At 36.9% G+C, this 22,856-nt stretch overlaps 1 protein-coding gene across 1 annotated transcript in view; it reads right to left on the reverse strand.

Annotated features, from left to right (window-relative positions):
- The window catches only part of CSRNP3 (cysteine and serine rich nuclear protein 3), a 204,749-nt gene that overhangs the window by 175,998 nt on the left and 5,895 nt on the right, over positions 1 to 22,856 (reverse strand). Inside the window, exon 2 of the mRNA XM_005202483.5 lies at positions 14,260 to 14,430. The gene's annotated coding sequence lies outside the window, so the exon portion shown is untranslated. The remainder of the gene's footprint in view (positions 1 to 14,259; positions 14,431 to 22,856) is intronic.

The raw sequence follows: 22,856 nt of genomic DNA on the forward strand, positions 1-22,856 counted from the left end.
GATATCTCTTTTTTGTTTAAGCCAGATTGCATAGAGCTTTTTTCACAAGCAATAAAAAGTCCTGACTAACATAACCATGACTATTAACTGAATATTTTAAAGAAGTGCTAGGACAAATGCCAAGTATTACCAGTAAGAAATGCAATTAAAAAACGGATATAGTTATTTATTACCAGTAAGAGAAATTAAGTGACAGTGATTGTGTTGATAGGTCCTCAGTGAACATCATATCTTAAATTAGAGAATTTAAATATCAAAATAAAAAAAGAAGGAAAGAAATCTAAAAAAGGAAATTTCTTCCAGCTTTTTAAGATAGAAGAACTAGTTGATTTCTTTGATTTGTGCCTGGTAAGCAGACTACAAAAAAATGCAGATCAATACCAGATGGAGGCTATCAAAACAAAAAATGGCCACAAAGAAACAAAAATGTATTTAAAATTAATCTGCAGCTACAATATGTGGGCTTCTAAACAGAGCAGTTTCATTTCCTTTTATCGTACCCCAATGTTGAAGACTTTTTAAATAAAGTGGATGATTCATCCTTTAACTCATTTGCAGAACAGATAAAGGAGACTCAACAAACCATTATATCTATTTATTTGTATTAAAAATTAATATTTCTAGCTTTTCCTTCTTTCACATTAAGCAATATCTATACTTTATCTTTTTACTACTCCCCTGATTTAACTGATTTAATCACTTTGTCCTCATGAAAGTGAAAGTCAGTCAATCGTGTCCGACTCTGCAACCCCATAAAATACAGTCCATGGAATGCTCCAGGCCAGAATACTGGAGTGGGTAGCCTTTCCCTTCTCCAGGGGATCTTCCTAACCCAGGGATCGAAGCTAGGTCTCCCACATTGCAGGCAGATTCTTTACCAGATGAGCCACCAGGGAAGCCCTAAGTGGAAAATAGCATACAGCTTTTTTGCACCATTTTTATATTATTACCATCTGTGTGTGTGTAAATTTCAAATTTATTTTTGAAATATTTAATTTAGTTTTTTAGCCTTGACCAATGTCTCCTTGTTTCCTCCATCTTCCAGCTCTGGCAACCACAACCCTATTCTGTTTCTATGAGTTTTCTGTTTTTTAAATATCACATATAAGTGAGATTATACAGTATTTGTCTTTCTCTATCTGACTTATTTCACTTAGCATTAATGCCCCAAATTCCATCCATGTTGTCACAAATGGCAGGATTTTCTCCTTTGTATGGCTAAATAATATTCCACTGTACACACACACACACATATATATATTTGTTGCTAAGTCACTTCAGTCGTGTCCGACTCTGTGCGACCCCATAGACGGCAGCGTACCAGGCTCCCCCGTCCCTGGGATTCTCCAGGCAAGAACACTGGAGTGGGTTGCCATTTCCTTCTCCAATGCATGAAAGTGAAAAGTGAAAGTGAAGTCACTCAGTTGTGTCCGACTCTTCGCAACCGCATGGACTGCAGCCTACCAGGCTCCTCCGTCCATGGGATTTTCCAGGCAAGAGTACTGGAGTGGGGTGCCATCGCCTTCTGCATATATATATATATATATACACATACACCATAACTTCTTTATTCATCCATCCATTAATGGACACAGGTTGACTATTACAAATAATGCTGCAGTGAACATAAAGGGTGTAATATTTCTTTTTAAGATATGACTTTATTTCCTTCGGGCATTTACCCAGAAGTGGCAATATGGTTTTAATTTTTTGACGAACCTCATATTGTTTTCCATAGGTTCCTGGAAACCTATGGAAAACAATTTACATTCCTAAATATACCAATTTACATTCCAATGTAATGTAAATTACACTGGACTGTACCAGTTTACATTCCTACCAGTAGTGTACAAGGGTTTCTTTTCTCCACATTCCCCCCAACATTTTCTATCTCTTGTCTTTTTGATATCAGCTATTCTAACAAGTGTGAGGGGATTTCTCATTGTCATTTTGATTTGCGTTTCCTTGATGATTACTGAAGTTGAGTAATGAGTACTTTTCATGAACTTGTTGGTCCTTGTATGTCTAGAAAAATTCTATTCCATCCTTTGCCCATTTTTTTAATGGATCATTTATTATTCAGTTTCATGAGTTTCTTATATATTTTGGGTAGTAACTCCTTATCAGATATATTATTTGCAAATACTTTCTCCATTCCATAGATTGCTTTTCATTTCGTTGATCATTTTATTTGCTGTGCAGAGCTTTTTAGTTTGGTATAGTATTACTTGTTGATTTTTATTTATGTTGCCTATGCTTTTAGTGTCATATTCAAAAAATTCATTGCCAAGATGAACATCAGAGAGATTTTCCCATATGTTTTCCTTTAGGAGTTTTGCAGTTTCACCTTACATTTAAACCTTAGATCCATTTCAAGTTAATTTTTGTGAGTGGTATATGACAGGGGTCCAGTATCTTTATTGTTATGTGAATACACAGTTTTTTCAGTATCATTTATTTAAAAGACTATCCTTTCTTAATTGAGTGTTTTTGACTCCCTTGTAAAATATTAGTTGGCCAAACACGCCTGAGTTTATCTTAGGGGTGTTTAATCTGTTCCCTTGTTCTGTGTTTTTACCCTAGTATCTTAGTGCTTTAACTAGTATGGTTTTGTAATATAGTTTGAAATCAGGAAAAGTGATGCTTTCAGCTTTGTTTTCTTTCAATGGAACATTTTTAAGTGGATTTTTAAAATAACCTTGAACATTTTTAAGGACCTCTTGTGTTCATGCATGTTAAGTTGCTTCAGTCATGTCTGACTCTTTGCGACTGCACCGACTGTAGCTCACCAGGCTCTTCTGTCCACGGGATTCTCCAGGCAAGAATACTGAAGTGAGTTGCCATGTCCTCTGCACTCGCAGCTGGATTCTTTACCACTAGCCCCACCTGGGAAGCACATTTTATTTAAAGTAGACTCAAAGGTGGGCTTCCATGATAGCTCAGTTGGTAAAGAATCTGCCTGCAATGCAGGAGACTCTGGCTTGATTCTTGGGTTGGGAAGATCTGCTGAAGAAGGGATAGGCTACCCACTCCAGTTTCCTTGGGCTTCCTTTGTGGCTCAGCTGGTAAAGAATCTGCCTGTAATGTGGGAGACCTGGCTTTGATCCCTGGGTTGGGAAGATCCTCTGGAGAAGGAAAAGGCTACCTACTCCAGTATTCTGACCTAGAGAATGCCATGGACTGTATAGTCCTTGGGGTCACAAAGAGTCGGACACCACTAAGTGACTTTCACTTTCATACACAAGGCAACAATGATTTTAATATTAAGAAAAATATTTTTTAGCTCATCGTATTAGAAGTTTGGATAAAAATAGGATTATTTTTCAAAGTCTCTAATAGGTATAAAAATATTTTTAAAACTTAGAGACTCAGCAAAAAAATGCACTGCAAGAAGAAATGCACAAAACTCTTCTGTGGGTAGAATGGCAGTTAAATATGGAAAGATATCTGGTATTCCTGGAATGGAATTGTAAAGATGTCAATTTGCTTTGTGGCTCAAATTAACCTATAAATGTAACGTAACTCCAATGGCATAACATGTAATGTAACTCCGATGCCATGGTTTGTTTTGTAGTTTGACAATATTCTTATAAAATTCAAATAATAATATGTGAGAATAACTAATATGCAGAGTATATAATGAGAAATGCTGGACTGGATGAAGCACAAGGTGGAATCAAGATTGACGGGAGAAATATCAATAATCTCAGATATGCAGATGACACCACACTTACGGCAGAAAGCGAAGAACTAAAGAGCCTCTTGATAAAAGTGAAAGAAGAGAGTGAAAAAGTTGGCTTAAAACTCAACATTCAGAAAACTAAGATCATGGCATCTGGTCCCATCACTTCATGGCAACTAGATGGGGAAACAGTGGAAAGAGTGGCTGACTTTATTTTTTTAGGCTCCAAAATCACTGCAGATGGTGTCTGCAGCCATGAAATTAACAGATGCTTGCTCCTTAGAAGAAAAGTTATGACCAAGCTAGATAGCATATTAAAAAACAAAGACACTACTTTGCTAACAAAGGTCCATCTATTCAAAGCTATGGTTTTTCCAGTGGTCATGTATGGATATGAGAGTTGGACTATAAAGAAAGAAAGCACCGAAGAATTGATGCTTTGAACTGTGGTGTTGGAGAAGACTCTTGAGAGTCCCTTGGACTGCAAGGAGATCCAACCAGTCCATTCTAAAGGAAATCAGTCCTGAATACTCTGGAAGGACTGATGCTGAAACTGAAACTCCAAAACTTTGGCCACTTGATGCAGGAGAAGAAGGGGATGAAAGAGGATGAGATGGTTGGATGGCATCACTGACTCAATGGACACAAGTCTAAGTAAACTCTGGTAGTTGTTGACAGACAGGGAGGCCTGGCGTGCTGCAGTCCACTGAGTTGCAGAGTTGGACATGACTGAGTGACTGAACTGAACTGAACTGAACTGAACTAATAGAGTTCTTAAAGAGTATAATAATATACTGTGTTTCTGTTTATAGTAGTGAGTTATGGAAAACTGGGAACTCTTATGTGAGATAAAATTTACTACAGAATCAGTATTGTTGGTTTAGGCATAGCCATCTAGATGATGAAATAGAAAATTACAGACACTGATCCTACTGTATATTAGAATTTGGCTCAAGAGGAGGACAGAACTTCAAATAGCAAATATTATATTACTCAATATATGATTTTAGAAACACTGAAAAAAATTGTCTATTTTATACAGTATGCCATCACAATTTTCAATTGATCCAATGATCTAAATTTTTAATAGAAATCTATAAACGTTTTAGAGGAGGTTATTTGTATGCAATTAATCTTGGGAGCTGAGATCTGCCTAAACATTTCTTAAAAGCCAAATCCATGAGTATATTTGCCCACATAACATAGTTCTGTGGCAAACATAAACAGAGTTGAAAGATCAGTGACAAAATAGGAAGGATCTTATCACATAAATGTTAATGTAATAATATTTAATATAAAATAATGAAAGAAAAAATCATGATAAAAAAAGAACTAAAGTAGACCACTTAAACACACAAAAAAGGGTAAATAAATACATAAATAATTTGCTTTCTACTATTCAGAGAAATTCAAGTGAAAGCATTAAGGAAATATCAGTCTTTACCTACCAAATTGGCCAGGTATATATGCACAGAAAGAGAAAAAAAATGCCTAGTTAGTTTGGTAACTGACTAGGGGGATTACTTTAGTTACTAGAAGTGAGCACACGAATTGGTAAAGCTTTCTGGAGGGCAATTAAAATGATACCTTTGAACTATGATTTCTATCTTAGGGAAAAAATTACAAGCATGTTATAGCAGCAGTAATTGTATTAGTGAAAAATTCTAGAAAGCTATTATAATGAATGGAGACACTAAGTCTTAAACTAAAATATATTAATATAAATTGAGAAAATATATAGATATCGTGAAATGTTGAGAAATATATAGATAATTTAAATTACCCATGCCACTATTCAGAGAAAAACTTAAGATTTTCTGTTTCTATAGAAAAATACAATGGACATGAACTTGGGCAAACTTCGGGAGATGGTGACGGACAGAAAGGCCTGGTGTGCTGGAGTCCTTGGAATTGCAAAGTGTCAGACAAGACTGGGTGACTGAACAACAGCAACAATAGAAAATATGTGTTTCCCTTTCTGTTTCTAGATCTTATTGCTTTCATACCTCATGTGTAATATTTTACAAATGGGATGAATCTGCAAAATAATTTTGCAATTAATGTGAAGTATTTATTAATTTGAATATATTTTTATGTCAATGGATAATACATTTGTTCAATTCTTTTTAGTGGCCACATGGTAATCTATTGTATAGGTGTTCCATATATTATTTAAACAATTGCATAGTATATTTCTTTATAATTTTTCACTGTAGGGAAAATATTGCAAAAAGTAAAGCTAAATTTTTTAATATTTAAGTAATAAACTTTAAATATATTTAATAAAAATATTTGTGTTCTCATCTTAAAATATTGAATTCTGATATTGATATTAATAAATTTAAAACTATGTAGGAAGTTTGGAAAGTGATTTCATTTACACTGACAATATTATATGCATAGTTGGAGACTTCATGAACATCTGATATAAAAACATTTTTCATATGGGTCTGTACCCATTGAAGAAGACCCTAAATTGTATCCAGCAATCTTAATCATTGGGTTAGCATAAAAGGTCACTCGGGTTTTCCTGTAATATCTTATGGAATAACCTGAATGAACTTTTTGGTCAACCCAATAATTTCTATACAGTTAGCCTGTTTTAGTTCACTCATTTCACATTTAAGATGACAGAAATCATTTGATCAATTAAGACATGTACGTTTTAGAAAAAGTCATGAACATACCAAACAAAAATAAATTTATTTAGGACCGTGTATTAAAAGAATCAAAATAATTGGGGAATTACTTGGTGACCTAGTGGTTAGGACTGGGTGCATTCACTGCTGTGACAGGGGTTTGGTCCTTAATTGGGGAGTTAAGATCTCATAAACCACTGAGTGTGGTCAAACAAACCAAAAAAAAGGAGCCTCTGGAAAATAAATTCTATAATGAAACTCAAAATAATAATAATGATAATAATTATTTGAAACATCTAGTACAATGCTTGGCAAATGACAATGCTTAATAAAGCTTGCTATTATGATTATTAACATTAAGTAATATGGGGGACATATGGTTGTGAGAGCTGGACTGTCAAGAAGGTAGAATGCCAAAGACTTGATGCCCTTGAAATGCGGTGCTACAGAAGACTCCTGAAAGTCCCTTGGACAGCAAGGAGATCAAACCAGTCAATCTTTAGGGAGATAAACCCTGAATATTCACTGAAAGGACTGATAGTGAAGTTGAAGTTCCAGTATTCTAGTCTTCTGATGTGAACAAATGACTCATTGGAAAAGTCCCTGATGCTGGGAAAGATAGGGAGCAGAAGGAGTAGAGGGCATCAGAAGATGAGATGGCTGGAAGGCATCGCCAATGTCATGAGCATGAACTTGGGCAAACTCCAGGAGATGGTGTGGGACAGGGAAGCCCAGCGTGCTGAAGTCCGTGAGCTCACAAAGAGTTGGACATGACTGGGCAACTGAACAGCAACAACAACAATGTGGGGGAAATAAAAGACACAGTTCTTGACATCAAGGAACTTAAAATATTGCAATTATAAATTCCAACAGTTTCCATATTCTAGCTGCAAAACTAGCGAATGCTAAAAAAAGTAAGAGTTGCTCTGCTGAAAATAACAATTCTTATTTAGGTCGTTACCCTGAATTTCATTCATTCTTTAATTTATCATCAAAATATCTCATTTTGAGAGGACTTTTTAAATATATATGCTTCTTTGTTAGTATCTGTAAATTTTAGTTAAGTTTACTCCTTGGTTTGCTTTTGCAGTTCCTCTAGCTTTATGCATATATATTTTTTAAAATCTAGGCCAAATACATGATATATGTTTTATGCAGCCACGATCTTAGCATAGTATTTTAGTGCTGATTAATGACCATCATAATAGTTAGATTGATCTTCAATTCCGTTAGTAAGTAAAAAGTTCTAAAAGTGAGTGTGTGTATGTGTGTGTGTGTCTAGAATTATGAATGTATATATCTGAAATATGTACTACTCTAAGCCAACATAATGGTTGCCATAGAAACAGCAAACAGCAAAAACTCACAGCTGACATAGCAAGAAGATAAGGGGCAACACTTTTGGAGAAATTGTGAAATACAACAGGCGAAAAAGTTAGAAAAATTAACTGTGTTTAAAATTAATAGTATTTATTTCTTCCAAACAAGTTTCCTCAAAGATGGAATTAAATACCCCAAATGCTGGCACTGTTAAGATTCAAAGTATATACATTTTTTTTAATGTAGAAAACTGTAGGCATTAGTGCAAATTTTAAAATGAAATATGTTAAGTAGTCTTCATGAATAAAGTAATTTATTAATATTATTTAAAACTAAAATATGTACAATTTTTATATCTACTAACATTATCATTGAGCATAAAAATATATACTACTGAATGCATTTCAGCCTCCAAACATCACAATTAGTGGGACCCACTATTGTAATTCAGCCAGAAATATCTAGTGCTTTTAGTATTTGGTGAAGCAGTCTTTACCAGCTTTCACAGTGCTTTGATAATCATTTTGATAGAATTTGTTTTTAGGTTTTTATTTCTATTTTTTGTCATGCTAAGACCACTGCAGATATCCATGAAGGATCTTAAAATGATTTAATAGTTCATTATATAAATCAAATTTCATAATATTTCATGCAGATTTCTAGAGTTATAAATTACATAAATCTTTATTACCACTCCATTATTATAATAGTTGTGAGATGAGATAAAACCAAATGCAAAAAATTGAGTGTCCATTTCAATTTTATCCAACTACAAATACCTCCCTACCTGAAAATTAAACACCATTCAAAGAAAATGCCTTTCTAGTTTTTAAGTATTGATCCTTGGTTGAAAATAAAATATTTATGTTTTGCTATATTTATTATGATTGCCCTTTCTTCATTATGCTTAAAAACTGTAATTTTAACCTTAATCTAATCCTCAATAGAATTCAGTAAATTTCAGACATTTATTATTATAGTTCATGCCAGATCACTGCAGCTGAACACATAAAACATATGGTACAACAATTCTGTGGCCCGAACACATTCCCAGTTTATTTCCAAATGGTTCAGACAAAAAAGAAGCAACATTAAAAAAAAAGAAGCAACATTTTCAAACTACAAACAAGTTCTTTCCAGAGTGAAATGGTTAAATATCGCAGCCAGTTCAGAAATAGCAACTGGCTTTTTTTTTTTTTTTTTTTAAGCAGAACCAGGTTTAATTCTTTTTTGCATTCACACACAAATATACTTCCCTCGAGCTGTCAGAAAGCATCACCTTGCTTGATTTGCATGATGAATTTTAAAATCTTTTGAGAAACACAAGGACATTTGCTTCAGGCACTATGATTTTATCATCACCATCATAAACAGCAAGTAGAATGCCAGTCAACCTCTGGTGATCCAACCAAAGCCAAAAGGTCTTAAGACTTTGAATGGTTAGTAGAACCATTGTTAATAGAATGGTTAGTAGAATTTTAATCACCTAAATTCATGTGGATCCATTTTTCAAGTCACAATATTTCGCAGTTCGGTAACCATCTCTTTATTGCCCATGATCACTCTGGATGACCCCAAAATCAAAGTATGATTCTTATCAAGAAGCTTAAAAACTCAAATACTGTAAGAAATATTTGTAAACAAATTATATTGTCAGACAAAAATATTATGATCAGTAATGTAAAGGTGGTGTCTTTACTATTTAATTCAACTCTAATTCTCATACTGTTCGTGAAATACCACTACAATATCAATTGCATCTATAGATATCCTGAGTAAAAAAGAGATGTGAGAAAATGGAAGATTTTTCTATAGTTTTCTATTTTGGATTTCATGCTAATAGGGTCTTATCCCTTGAATGACGTGAGAAATAGTACATTAACACCACCAGAATTATCTTTATAATGAGCTTCTGTAATACCTAACTGAGAGTTAAAACCACAAGTGATGTGCTGTTTTCCTAGATTTACTATGATATAGACATATAAAATTTCATTTGAAACTTGGTCTAATTGTGTTTTTATATTTAAAGTCAAATTTAAGTTTTTCAGGGCTTAAAACAAGCAAATATGAAAGCCAGTTCTTTACCTAACCAGTAAAACAATATAATTACTGCCTTTAGTCAGAAGATGTGACTGAGTCTCATTGAAATGCAAGGTAAGAGGGTTTTTGAAGTCTTGAATTATTGAACAAGTAATGTAGGGTCCTGGAGTTCAAGGGATGGAAGGGTATCATTATCTTTTTTTTCTTCAGGGAATCAAGGATGACCATTCACCCTTCTGGCAAAAATGGAATGCACAGGGTTCTATTTCTAAGTAAATCAAAGAAATTTCTATTTGTTAGCTGCTGTTGAAGATGCACACTGCAAACTGCATCTCACCTACTTTCATCGTAATATTTTCACATTATCACAAGCAGCATTATGTCACCAAGACAAACCAATTTCATTCATGTAAACATAAAACATGTTTGCTCTAAGATATTTCCATCATTGTCAGGGACACACAAAGTCTCAACAGTCTGCCCTGTCACAGAAAGAGGAAGAGGAATTGTTCATTCACACTCAAATTGAATTCTCTGTCCAGTATTTCTTTAGGCTCATTGAATTTATTCATAAACTCATCCCTGGTATTGTATTACAGCCAGGAAATCATACTTTCTATAAAAGCCAACTTAAAAAAAAAGGCAACAGAAGATGAGGTGCCAATTACCTTCACCAAAAGATGTGCTCATTCTGTTTCTAAGAGGAGATGGCACAAAAGATAAAGCATGTCTTTGACTTGATGATTTGGGTCCTCTACTTAAATAGTGACGAAACAGACCTGTTAGAGAGCGGCACAGTCTAGAGAAAGGCCGACCCTCTAGGGATCTACAATAAAGTTCTCTACCACTATCTCACATCTGGATTCTTGTCAAGTTAATCTCCCTTGGCTGTGGTCTCCGTATCTGTAAAATAAGGGCGTCTATCTAGATGTTCTCAAAGGCTCTACTAGTTCTAAAATTCTTTGAATTCAAAATGAGGGTTGTCAGTACTAATTTTTTTTTGTCTTACTCATATAAAAGATCATTGGATCCTCTAAAAAAATTAAAATGGAATTTCTTCCTCAATTGTCCAATTTTATAAAATAATCTCCAGTTTTATACTGGAGATCAGGCTGAGAATAACCCACAGAAAACAAGAAATCCCCCCATTACTGTTACATTTCCATCTATTCTTTTTGGCCCCTCCTCCCCACTGTTTATCCCAAATCAGAGTTTTGATCACACATTCAATCACAAGTTGTTCAATGATTCCTATCTCTGTTTTCTTACAGAGGAGTATCAGTAAATATTTCCCTCAAAACCCTTGAAAATTTGCAACAAAGATGCTGAAAAAGCTAATCAAACGTTGCGGCTGCTTTCTTTACTAGCCTGCCATCTCTGTACACAGAAGATGTCTCCTTCTCCACAGACTTGTGCCATGGTGATGAAACAGAAAAGTTGTGACCAGATAGCAAAGTAGTTATCAAATAGTTTATTTCATCAAAATAAAACCACTCTCCACTCAAACTTTTACCCTCCAGGGAACTGTTCAGGTGCTCATAACTAGTGCCTGACCTATAATTTTTCAAACCCCTCTAAACCACCAGAACATCACTTTCATCTGGAAAGTATCTTGAACTGCAATTGTAAGAGCGGATGGTGTTTAAATGAACATTATAGGTACTTTGTGAACTCACAAGCTATAGAAATCAATAGGCACCTTGCATAGAGAAGGCCTGAAATTGATTTTTCCAGGAGAGAGTCAATTTGTAACTTTAGGAGAAGCACAGACACCAGGGAGGGGGTTTAAGCATGCTGCAGGCTTAAAAAAAAAAAGTGTGAAAAATGCACTGCACTAGAGGAGGAGAATCTCAAAGAAAGAGGGTCTAGGTTGGTGGTGTTTTTCAGAAATGGCTAAAGGGGAATGAGTTGAGAAATACTAGGAGACCCTGCCATTCTCTGGGACTTGCAGAATGAGCGCTCTCAAGGGACACACAGAAGGTATTTAATAGAGTGTTCTGAGGGTCTTGAATTTAAAGGCATACTGTTGCTTTTTGAAGGACAAGGGCATCCAGTGGACTCTTTCTCTCCAGTTTTAAAAAATTTGTCTGAAATTATAAAAATAATGTATTTTGTTCTTGAAACTGGCCAAGAGAGTAGATCTTACATTCTCACTACCACCAAAAAAGAAAAAAAGTAATTATGTGAGATGATGAAAATGTTTTTAGTTTGACCGTGGTAATCATTTCACAATGCATATGTGTATTAAAATATCATGTTGTGTACATTGCTGCTGTTGCTGCTAAGTTGCTTCAGTCGTGTCTGATTCTGTGTAACCCCATAGATGGCAGCCCACCAAGCTCTTCCGTCCCTGGGATTGTCCAAGCGAGAACACTGGAGTGGGTTGCCATTTCCTTCTCCAATGCGTGAAAGTGAAAAGTGAAAGTGAAGTCGCTCAGCCGTGTCCAACTCTTTGCGTCGCCATGGACTGTAGCCTGCCAGGCTCCTCTGTCCATGGGATTCTCCAGGCAGAGTACTGGAGCGGGGTGCCATTGCCTTCTCCAGTTGTGCACATTAAATATATATAATTTTTATTTATCAAGAAAGTATAAAAATTGTCTAAAAATTAATCTGTTCACTCAATATAGGAGTCTAAGCATCATTTGCCTCACTGGTGGCTCAGACGGTAAAGAATCTGCCTGCAATGCAGGAGACCTGGGTTCGATCTCTGAGCAGGGAAGATCCCCTGGAAAAGGAAATGGTAACCCACTCCAGTATTCTTGCCTGGAAAATCCCATGGACAGAGGAGCCTGGTAGGCTACAGTCCATGGGGTCACAAATTGGACAAAACTGAGTGACTTCACTTTAACTTTCAAGCATCATTCAGTGTTCAGTGCTCTTCCAGGCACCATGGATGACAGGGAGGTACTGATAAATTTCAGACAAAATGTATCCCCCCAATAAATCTAACTTCCCTTTGTAACCAGAGAATCTTATTCTGCAAACAGCTATTGTTTTCTCCCTTTGCCTGAGTGTTCCTTTATCTTCTCCCTACTGTTTTATACTTTGTACAAGTTCATTAGAACTAAGTTCTACTTTAGTCAAGAGATAAATAATACAGAGGCTAAACATTATTATAAAGTTTTACCTATTTTTATTCTAAATCTTTCTAACAGTGATGATGGAGAATTCATGAAAACCAAATGATTTTTTGAATTCTTGGAGGTTGGGGAGAGGAAGTTTAAAGATGGAATTAGAGGGGTCACATTGTATAAATGTCAGTGTGTGGAGAAGGAAATGGCAACCCACTCCAGTACTCTCGCCTGGAAAATCCCATGGACGGAGGAGCCTGGTGGGCTACAGTCCTTGGGGACACAAAGAGTCGGACATGACCGAGTGACTTCCCTTTCTTTCTTTCTTTGGTGAGCTAAAAAAAAAAAAACCCAAACACAAATGCCCTACAAAAATAATTCTAGGAAATACTATTGTGGAAAAGAAAAAACTTCTCTTTTGTATTGGATAATTTTTACTTTTATTTAAGGAATGTACCTTTAAAAAGAAATTTATACCAGTCAGGGTGAACTTAAGGGGCTTTTACTGACGTTTTTGAGTTTTTCTTTGAATGATACTAATTCTTCTAAAAAATAATTTTAAAATCACATGGTGTTGAATGGACATGGATACGTTAGAAAAGATTTGCCTGTTTCAAAGTCTTCATATGAGCATCTGTCATAAAGAATGCAACTTAAAATGGCTACAACCTCAAGTCTGAATGTATCACACTAAATTAAATGATGCTGTTCACATTAACAGCATAGGAGAAGTATATATGTACGTATGTATGCTCAGTGACTCAGTCATGTCTGACTCTTTGCAACCCCATGGACCGTAGCCTGCCAGACTCCTCTGTTCGTGGGATTTTCCAGGTAAGAATACTGGAGTGGGTTGCTATTTCCTTCTCAAGGGGATCTTCCTGACTCAGGAATCAAACCCATGTCTCCTGTGTCTCCTGCATTAGCAGGCAGATTCTTTACTGCTGAACCACTTGGGAAGCCCATATATGTGTAGAAAGCTACATTTACTGTAGTGCATGAATCTGGCCTTTGGTTTGAGGTTAACCAGTGTTCAAACAATTACAGAATCTTAGGGTTTCCAAGGCTTTCATTTCGGAGTAGCATTCTTTTAAAAACAAACATCATTTTCTCACCCTGGAAGTGAATGTTTTGTACTCAGTACTGCAAATATTCCACAACTCATTAACCAGTATTAGACGTTCAAAAGAGCTCAAGTGATTTAGATTTCAAAAGGATGGCTCTGCTTCAGAAAGCTGAAGACACACAGGAAATTATTTTCACTTGCTATTTGCTTACCTTGGTTTGGACTCATTTCTGCCTCTCATACTCACTCTGCAGAGATAAACAGGAGTAGACTACTGAGAGTTAATGAACCCAAATGGTATCATGTTTTACAAATTAAGTCTGTTTTGATAAACAGCTGAGGGGCAAATATAAGCCAATGGATACAGATAAAAATTCCAAGAATCGACTATACAACACAGTTTAGAGTACAATCTGAAATACAGCCTCAGACACTCACCAGTAAAATGGTTAGAAGTGGATGGATTGACGCTATCAACACTGGCAGCACTGGCACAGCTAAAAACTTCATCGTTGGATTCCTGCACAGAGGAGCAGGGGAAGGAGCCATCAATTTCCTCCAACTTCCCCTTGAAAATTCCACTCATCGCTGCAGCACTGTCGCATGTAACTGTAACGAGCATGGGAACAACAGAGTACTGAAACATCTGACCACTGATTGCACAATCTAGGTCTCCAAGTCGTTCTTTGGAGGTGGCGGGGAGGGCTGTAATTTTTTGAACCACATCTGCCAGACTATCATATCCATGCAGAAATAATTCTTTCCATAATGTTCGAAAGTATTTCTACCCTGATTCATTGCTATTTGTATTCTCATTCTGACAAGAGTATTTTATAAGAAAAAGTCAAAATTAAAAATGTGAAATCAGAGGGCTGCATAAGGAAATATGGTTCAGCGTTTTGAAACGTCAAAACAGGAGTCAAATACATTTATTTGATTTGTTCTAGTAAATCGTGTTCTGTCATTGACAGAGCCAAGGTTCAGAACGAAATAGATCACTCACTTGCATGCTGTCATACCCAGAGCATACTGATTAGGGCATGTCTATCTTGCTTGGGATTTCTTTTTTTCTCAGGTACAAAGGTGTCTACTTTCCTGGGGCCCTTTGTCCGTCAAAAATCAAATTGGTTGCTAGGAACGGCTGTACCTACAGAATTTAAATGCCTTATCGTGTTTCCAGTCAGTTCAGCAGAGCTACAGGGAATTCTGGAATCCTGTACCATGGAGGCTGGCTGAATAAATTTTATACAGGCTAAATCACAGTCCCTAAATCTTTTGCTGGATAAAATATTAATTTGAGCCTCTTCATTCTTTGTATCAACATGGTCACTGAAAGCCAGTGTGAGGTAGCCTGATACATTTTTTTTAAATTGTTAATATCAATTTAAATGAGTCATTAGACCTCTGAGAGTAATAATTTCCTCATAGCCATAAAGTAACTCTGATGATAATCAGTGGTTGCAAACACAAATTCTTACAATGGCAGTTAATTTCAATGAGTAAAGAGGATCAGATATAATAAAATCATCTCAGTCCTCTCATTTTTTCTCCTGTTATTTGTAACAAAGGTATCAAGAAATACTTCTCTACCCTAAGAAAAATGATAGCGTAGGAACCATAATAAATGATCTCACAACCAAAGAGACCATGGGTAGTAAACAGCGTAAACTGTGGAAAACTGGAGATGCACACACAGGCCAAGGTGGGAAGCCACTACTTAGGTCCAGGTCATTTCACCTCCATGTTCTCCCAATATAACCCACTCTAAAATCTGGCCAATGCCCCATTCACATTCAGAAGCAATCGTTTACACTGTTAGCTTTCACATGTCCCATCTCCTTATTAATTTTGTTTATAAAATTAAAATTAAGGAGCGATTCTTATGTTACCTTGTAATGTAAAGCCCATCTTAGATTGGCTCTATAAGATAGACAAATAACGCTTTAGATCTGTGGCTTAGAAGGATTAACAGAATAAGTATTCAAAACATTCTCTTCCATACTAGCCCAACACAATACCTGAAATGCCTTTGCTAGAGACACATAAGTTGGGAGAACAAACTTATTTTACAAAGATGCTTGCATAAAACACGCTACCAAGGAGAGGTGGTATCTTAAGCCATCAAACCTCAGCATGGCAATCCTATCTGTAACAAGGAACAAATCAAAATAGACTTTCTTAAAAAGTCTGGCTACTTTCATTTGCCTCTCAGTGACCTCATGGAGTCTCAATGTTGGTACCTCATGTCAATTTTGGTAGCTATACTTCTGTGGGGGAGTATTTGCTCCAAGTCCTTCCACTGACTAGCTTCCTCTGTTTCTATATTTTCTGCTTTCTAGTATTCTTAACTGCATACAGTTTTATTTCTGAGATAACATCTTCTATTTTATTTTGAAAACCTCAACACTAAACACCAATTCTCTTGTTCTTTTAATATATTCCAGTTCAGATTGTTGAGTAAGGGAATCTGAGTGTGTTCATTCAGATATTTATGCCATTCTAATAGAAAAGAAATCTGTTTGTTTTCCATACTTCAAGGGGCCATTTATTATTTATTCAATAAACATTTCTTGAGCTTCTACCATGTACCAGTGACTATTTTTGATGCTGCTGCTAAGTTGCTTCAGTCGTGTCCGACTCTGTGCGACCCCATAGACGGCAGCCTATCAGGAGCCTCGATCCCTGGGATTCCCCAGGCAAGAACTCTGGAGTGGGTTGCCATTTCCTTCTCCAATGCATGAAAGTGAAAAGTGAAAGTGAAGTCGTTCAGTTGTGTCTGACTCTTCGAGACCCCATGGACTGCAGCCTACCAGGCTCCTCTGTCCATGGGATTTTCCAGGCAAGAGTACTGGAGTGGGTCGCCATTGCCTTCTCCATTTTAGATGCTAGAGAATGCTAAAGTAATCACACAGGGAAAAAAATCATTCCTCTAACAGTGCTCCCCTACTCAGTGTTGTTGGGGAAAGGGTAAATAAACAGATAAGTAAATTACGTATGATATATGTTCTGTGGAGTTAAATACTATGAAGAAAGTTAAGCGGTCAAGAGATATAGCGATCAGAAATTTGGCTGTTAAAGAACACTGCATTTTGAATTAATTGGTGAGCTCATGTTAGAGTAAGGAAAGTAAGGGAGCCAGTCAGTCTGACATTTGGGTAAAGAGCAGATCAAGCTATAGGAGGCAGGTGCCCAAGGTCCTGGTCTGGGCATAGGAGGCAATGAGTTTAGACAAGTGTTGGGGGCTAAATTGTGTAGAGACTGTCAAAACTTTGGATGTTACTCTACATGAGCTAGAGGGCTTAAGTAGTGGAGTGATAAGATCTCACTTATACTTTAAAAGGACCACTCATTCACCTATTGTTTCATTTTTTTTAAAAGAGGGCTTATGATAAAGGAGTGGGCTTTCCTGGTAGCTCAGTTGGTAAAGAATATGCCTGCAATGCAGGAGACCCCAGTTCAGTTCCTGGGTGGGGAAGATCCGCTGGAGAAGGGATAGGCTACCCACTCCAGTATTCTTAGGGGCTTCCTTGGTGGCTCAGCTGGTAAAAAATCTGCCTGCGATGCGGGAGACCTGGGTTCAATCCCTGGGTTGGGAAGATCCCCTGGTGAAGGGAAAGGCTACCCACTCCAGTATTCTGGCCTAGAAAACTCATAGACTGTATATCCATGGGGTCACAAAGAGTCGGGCATGACTGAGCGACTTTCACTTTCACTTCACTTATGATAAAGGAAAGGTAGATTTGATGGGGAAATGGAAAAGTGTAGAATTAAGGAGGACTTAGCAGCTCAGATGAATAGTTCAAATCAGAACCTGATAAGTCAGAGGGCTTGAGATTTCTTCTGGGGGAAAAGAATTTAGAAAGAGGTTAGAAGGGTGAGGAAGGTCAAAGTGCTTCCCAAAGCAATGTGGTTACTTAATTTTACCTACAATCACCTCTGGTGTCTAAATCTAACAAATATTTGACGATAATGGGAGCCACCTTACCTGTTAGGTTTCAAATAGGACCAATTCTGATATATCTGAGCACTTTGTGATACTGCTTTGGCAAATAAAATTAACAATGAAAATGTAAGCTTTCTTTCATTATTCTAAAGGAATACTTTTAATTTGGTAGAGAAGAGGCATTATATGGAAGGTGACCATTATCAAAGATTTACCTATTGATGGGAAAATGGAGGCAAAGAGTTAATAACTATTTTATCCACCACCTTCCCCAAAGTTACTCATTCAAGATTTTTTTCAACATAAAATCCATAATTACTACTTGTTACTGCAAGGGTTATAGGACTCTGGCTTGGAGCTGACCCTTTCTGAAGGCCATTGGTTGGAGAATCATTCTTATCTGTAAGCAAATTATGGAGATTTTAAAAGAACTGCAGAAAACCTCCTAAAAACGGAGAGCTGTTGACAGATTTTTAAAAATGTTGATGTACTCTTGTTTATTAGTTATAGGAAACTATTTGGAAGATTTTCTTTAATTGGTATGAAATCAATGTAAATAATTTGTGTGAATTTGCTCACATTTTTACTTTTAGTTCTAGTGACCTTGAAGAAAGTTGAATAGTCATTAAGGAGAAAATGAACCATGTAATTACATAGCTCAGTAAATACAAAGAAAGGGTGGGAAAAAATGTCTCAAAGCAAAAGAAATACTTGGAGAGAGAGAAGAAAAGAGATTCATCCTACTTTGTGCTTGCCAATTTGATTCTGCTATAGTGTGCTCCAGTTGTAGTACCAAAATTGCAATGTTACAATTATTTCCATGGCAACAGACACTGAGCTCATGCAGGAGAAGTTAAATTGTGAGAGAAATTAAGATGCTACCCCCATTCAGATGTCTGCAGTAATAGGTGGGAAGGAAGAACAGAATTATTATAAATATCCTTGATTGAATTTGTCCCAGCCACATAGCCCGGGGAGAGCAATTCTAAACAATATTAAGTCACCCTATAACTCAGAATGCTCTTTTGAAAGTACATGGCTGGAAGAAACTGTTAGCAGAGAGGAGTATGAATGACTTAATTTATATTTTCTAGTACCTAAACAATTACAATATTTGTTAGAAGTCAAAGGTTTTAGAATTCTAATTCAGGGTCCCCTAACAAGGTCATATGTGTCCTAGGTCCAAAAAAAAAAAAAAAAATGGAGTTAAATTAGGTTTTCTTTACCTAACTTAGAGGAATGCAGTATTGTTACTGATCCTACATCCAACAATTCCTTTTACAGAGGTATATATTTCCTTAATACTTTTCCTAATATGAAAACAGTTAAAATTTTGTTTGTCAGTCAAACATGAGTCATATTTTAATTAAAATATTCAAAACAGTAGCTGAATGCTTTTATACAAAACTAGACACTCAAATCGGAGAAGGCAATGGCACCCCACTCCAGTACTCTTGCCTGGAAAATCCCATGGACGGAGGAGCCTGGTGGGCTGCAGTCCATGGGGTCGCTAAGAGTCGGACACAACTGAAGTGACTTAGTAGCAGCAGCAGCAGCAGACACTCAAATACACTGTCTAGGTGTGTCATAGCTTTTCTTCCAAGGAGCAAGTGTCTTTTAATTTCATTGCTGCACGGTCCACAGTGATTTTGGATTCCAAGAAAATAAAATTTGTCACTGTTTCCACTTTTTCCTAGATAGTGTATTAAAAAGCAGAGACATCACTTTTCTGACAAAGGTCCATATAGTCAAAGCTATGGCTTTTCCAGGAATCATGTATGGATGTGAAAGTTGGACCATAAAGAAGACTGAGTGCTAGAGAATTGATGCTTTTGAATTGTGGAGAAGACTCTTCAGAGTCCCTTGGACAGTAAGGAGGTCAAACCAGTCAATTTTAAAGGAAATCAGTCCTGAATATTCATTGAAAGGACTGATGCTGTAGCTGGAGCTCCAATACTTTGACCACCTGATGTGAAGAGCCGATTCATTGGAAAAAGACCGTGATGCTGGGAAAGATTGAAGGCAGAAGGAGAAGAGGGTGGCAGAGGACGAGATGTTAGATAGCATCCCTGATGCAATGGACATGAGTTTGAGCAAACTCCAGCAGATGGTGAAGGACAGGGAAGCCTGATGTACTACAGTTCATTGGATCACAGAGTTGGACAAGACTCAGCACCTGAACAGCAACAATGCTGGATTCTAAGGTGGTGGACAAGATTCCCCACCCTCTAGTGGGCATTCTTTATATAACCCCAGGGTTGTGAATAGGGTGAAATATCACTCTTTCCACATCATATGGCAAAGGAAATTTGCATATGTAACGGAAGTCCCAAATCAGTGACCTAGTAGATTATCTAGGTGGGCCTGACTTAATCACATAAAATTGAGATTCTCTCTGGTTGACTTTGAAGATGGCAGGGGTCATGTAACAAGAACTATGTGCAGCCTCTAGATGCTAAGAGTGGCTCTAGCCACAGCAAAGGAGGAAGCAGGGACCCTATAAGCACAAGGAACTGAATTCTGCCAATGAGCTTTGAAGTAGATTTTCCCCCAGAGTGATCAGATAAGAATTCAACTGAGCTGACCCTGCGTTCAGCCTTATGAGACATTAGGCTTAGAATTTAGCCACACTCTGTCAGGCTTCTGATCTACAGCACTATATGCTAAAAGCAGGCATTGTTTTAAATTGTTGAGTTTGTGGTAATTCGTTCTGAGGCAATAGAAAAGTAAGACAACATGTATTAACTTTTTTAACTTTGTTGTATACATATGAGGTAAGTGTTATTATTGGTAAGCATTGTTATTAATATCATTTTCAGATTAAAAACTAAAGTACACAGAGGTTAGATAATGAACCAAGGTCATAACTAGTCTTACAGGCAGCATTCCAACCCAGGTGTTTTGGCTCTTGAAATCATATTTTAATCATTACACTCTTCTTTGATTCTTAATGGTATCTTACTGCTTAAATCGTTTTTGCAATTTCACTAGCTCATACAGTACTAATTTAGCCAGCTGATATCCAATGAGTTAATTGCAACTAATATGGAAAAAAAGGAAGAAAAAAGGAATTTTTTAATCCCCTAATGAGGAATAGTATTTAGGAAGCCATTAAAAACCCTGGGGATTACTTTGCCCTTTCCATTCTGTTTGTTAACAGAAAAGGATGACTAGCAATAACAACTGAAATTGCATACCATTCGTGATTATGCCTTAAATTCTGTGGTGAAAAATGTACTATGTGGATCTATCAATCTTTACAATATTATCCAGGTAGATTACTGAATTTCACAGAAAGGGAAACTGAGGCTCAGATAGCTTAAGTAACTTGCCTACATTTACACAGGCAGTAAGATAGCATGTCTGGGAACTGAATTATTATCTATATAATGGCAAAGTTTACTATGCATTCCATCAATCATTATGCTATACTATCTAAAGAACTAAAGGTTAGCCACGGTTATCACTACAATACCCAATTTGCACTAGATGATGCACTTCTAGAAGCAGATGTGCTGACTGGCTGACTGAATCCTCCATTCAGGGGACATGTACGTATGCCACTTAGCAACAAATGCAAAAATGCAATGTACACCACAGTACAGTCCCCACACACATGAGTATATTTGAAGATATATTAGCTATTGTCAGTCTTCTTTCTCTACAGTCTCCCCAGACAATACATCGTGTAATTTTTTTTTTTAAACTGGAAGTTCTATTCTACCTTGCTATGGTAGACTGGGACTTTCAATTGTCCTGTATTATTGCTTACCTTTGCCTTGGGACATACTGCTGCTGCTGCTGCTAAGTCACCTCAGTCGTGTCCAACTCTGTGCGACCCCATAGACAGCAGCCCACCAGGCTCCCCCATCCCTGGGATTCTCCAGGCAAGAACACTGGAGTGGGTTGCCATTTCCTTCTCCAATGCATGAAAGTGAAAAGTGAAAGTGAAGTCGCTCAGTCATGTCCGACTCTTCGTGACTCCATGGACTGTAGCCCACCAGGCTCCTCTGTCCATGGGATTTTCCGGGCAAGAGTACTGGAGTGGGGTGCCATTGCCTTCTCCGTGAGACACACTGAACCCCAGTAAAATGGGTATGTGAACTCTCAGCACACACCCTTGGTTTCTCTGTAGCCGATTCAGCATTGTCACCTGCCAAACATGATGACTTAAAAGTGTTCACCAGAATACAAGAAAAATGGCAGAAAGTGGATCTGAAGCAGAAGAAAAATATTGCTGAATGATTTAACCTTTAATCAGTGTTGCTGAATAACTTCAAATCAAGAAAGTGAGTATTAAACAAGAGTATATATATTATAGATTGATAAAATGCATATTACTGTATTTTCTTACACAAACACTAAGATTCGTGTTAATATAAAATTATAATTAATTACATTAATATATAATTAGTCCATTGATTTAATATATCATGGTGTGTGTGTGTGTGTGAACAGCACGGTGCAGAGAGGCAGGGTGAGTGAGGACTGTGCACAGATGTGATTCCCTGCTAAAGTCAGAGAGAGCTCAAATGGAGTTTGCACAATAAAAAGTCTGTGATACAAACTTTTTTGTGGCTTAATGACATTTATGTAACACAAACACTGTCACACTGAAGGGTGTTGACAAAGAAAGGGATGATCTTGGCATGTAATGAGTGTCTGTCATTGAAAAGGTACAGGAAAGGGGTAAGATGACTCTCTGACAAGATCATTCACATATTTACTCTGAAAGCAAAACAATTTTGGTACAGTTTTGATACATCAAGCATATCAGGTATTATGATAGATGTTGATGACATAAGACAAAGGAAACCTCCTGCCACAGAATTATAACTGAGATAGTTGTTAAAGGTTATAGAGAAGTCAGAGAAGTGACTGGAAGGACCACGCTAAAAAGCCATGGCAGGGAGTTCAAGACAGGCCTGAGGTGGTCTTGAGACTGCTCTTGGTGGTCCTGCCCGTAGTGCGTGATGACCTCTGAATACAGAAGCTTATAATGGAGTCCCTAAACTCAGATTTCCATTTGACCCTCAGTTCTTGAGAACCTCAGTGGGCAGGTTGGGACAGTCCACTCAGGGCCCTGTACTGA

Source organism: Bos taurus, chromosome 2 (genome assembly GCF_002263795.3).
Source record: "Bos taurus isolate L1 Dominette 01449 registration number 42190680 breed Hereford chromosome 2, ARS-UCD2.0, whole genome shotgun sequence".
Classification (NCBI taxonomy): domain Eukaryota; kingdom Metazoa; phylum Chordata; class Mammalia; order Artiodactyla; family Bovidae; genus Bos; species Bos taurus.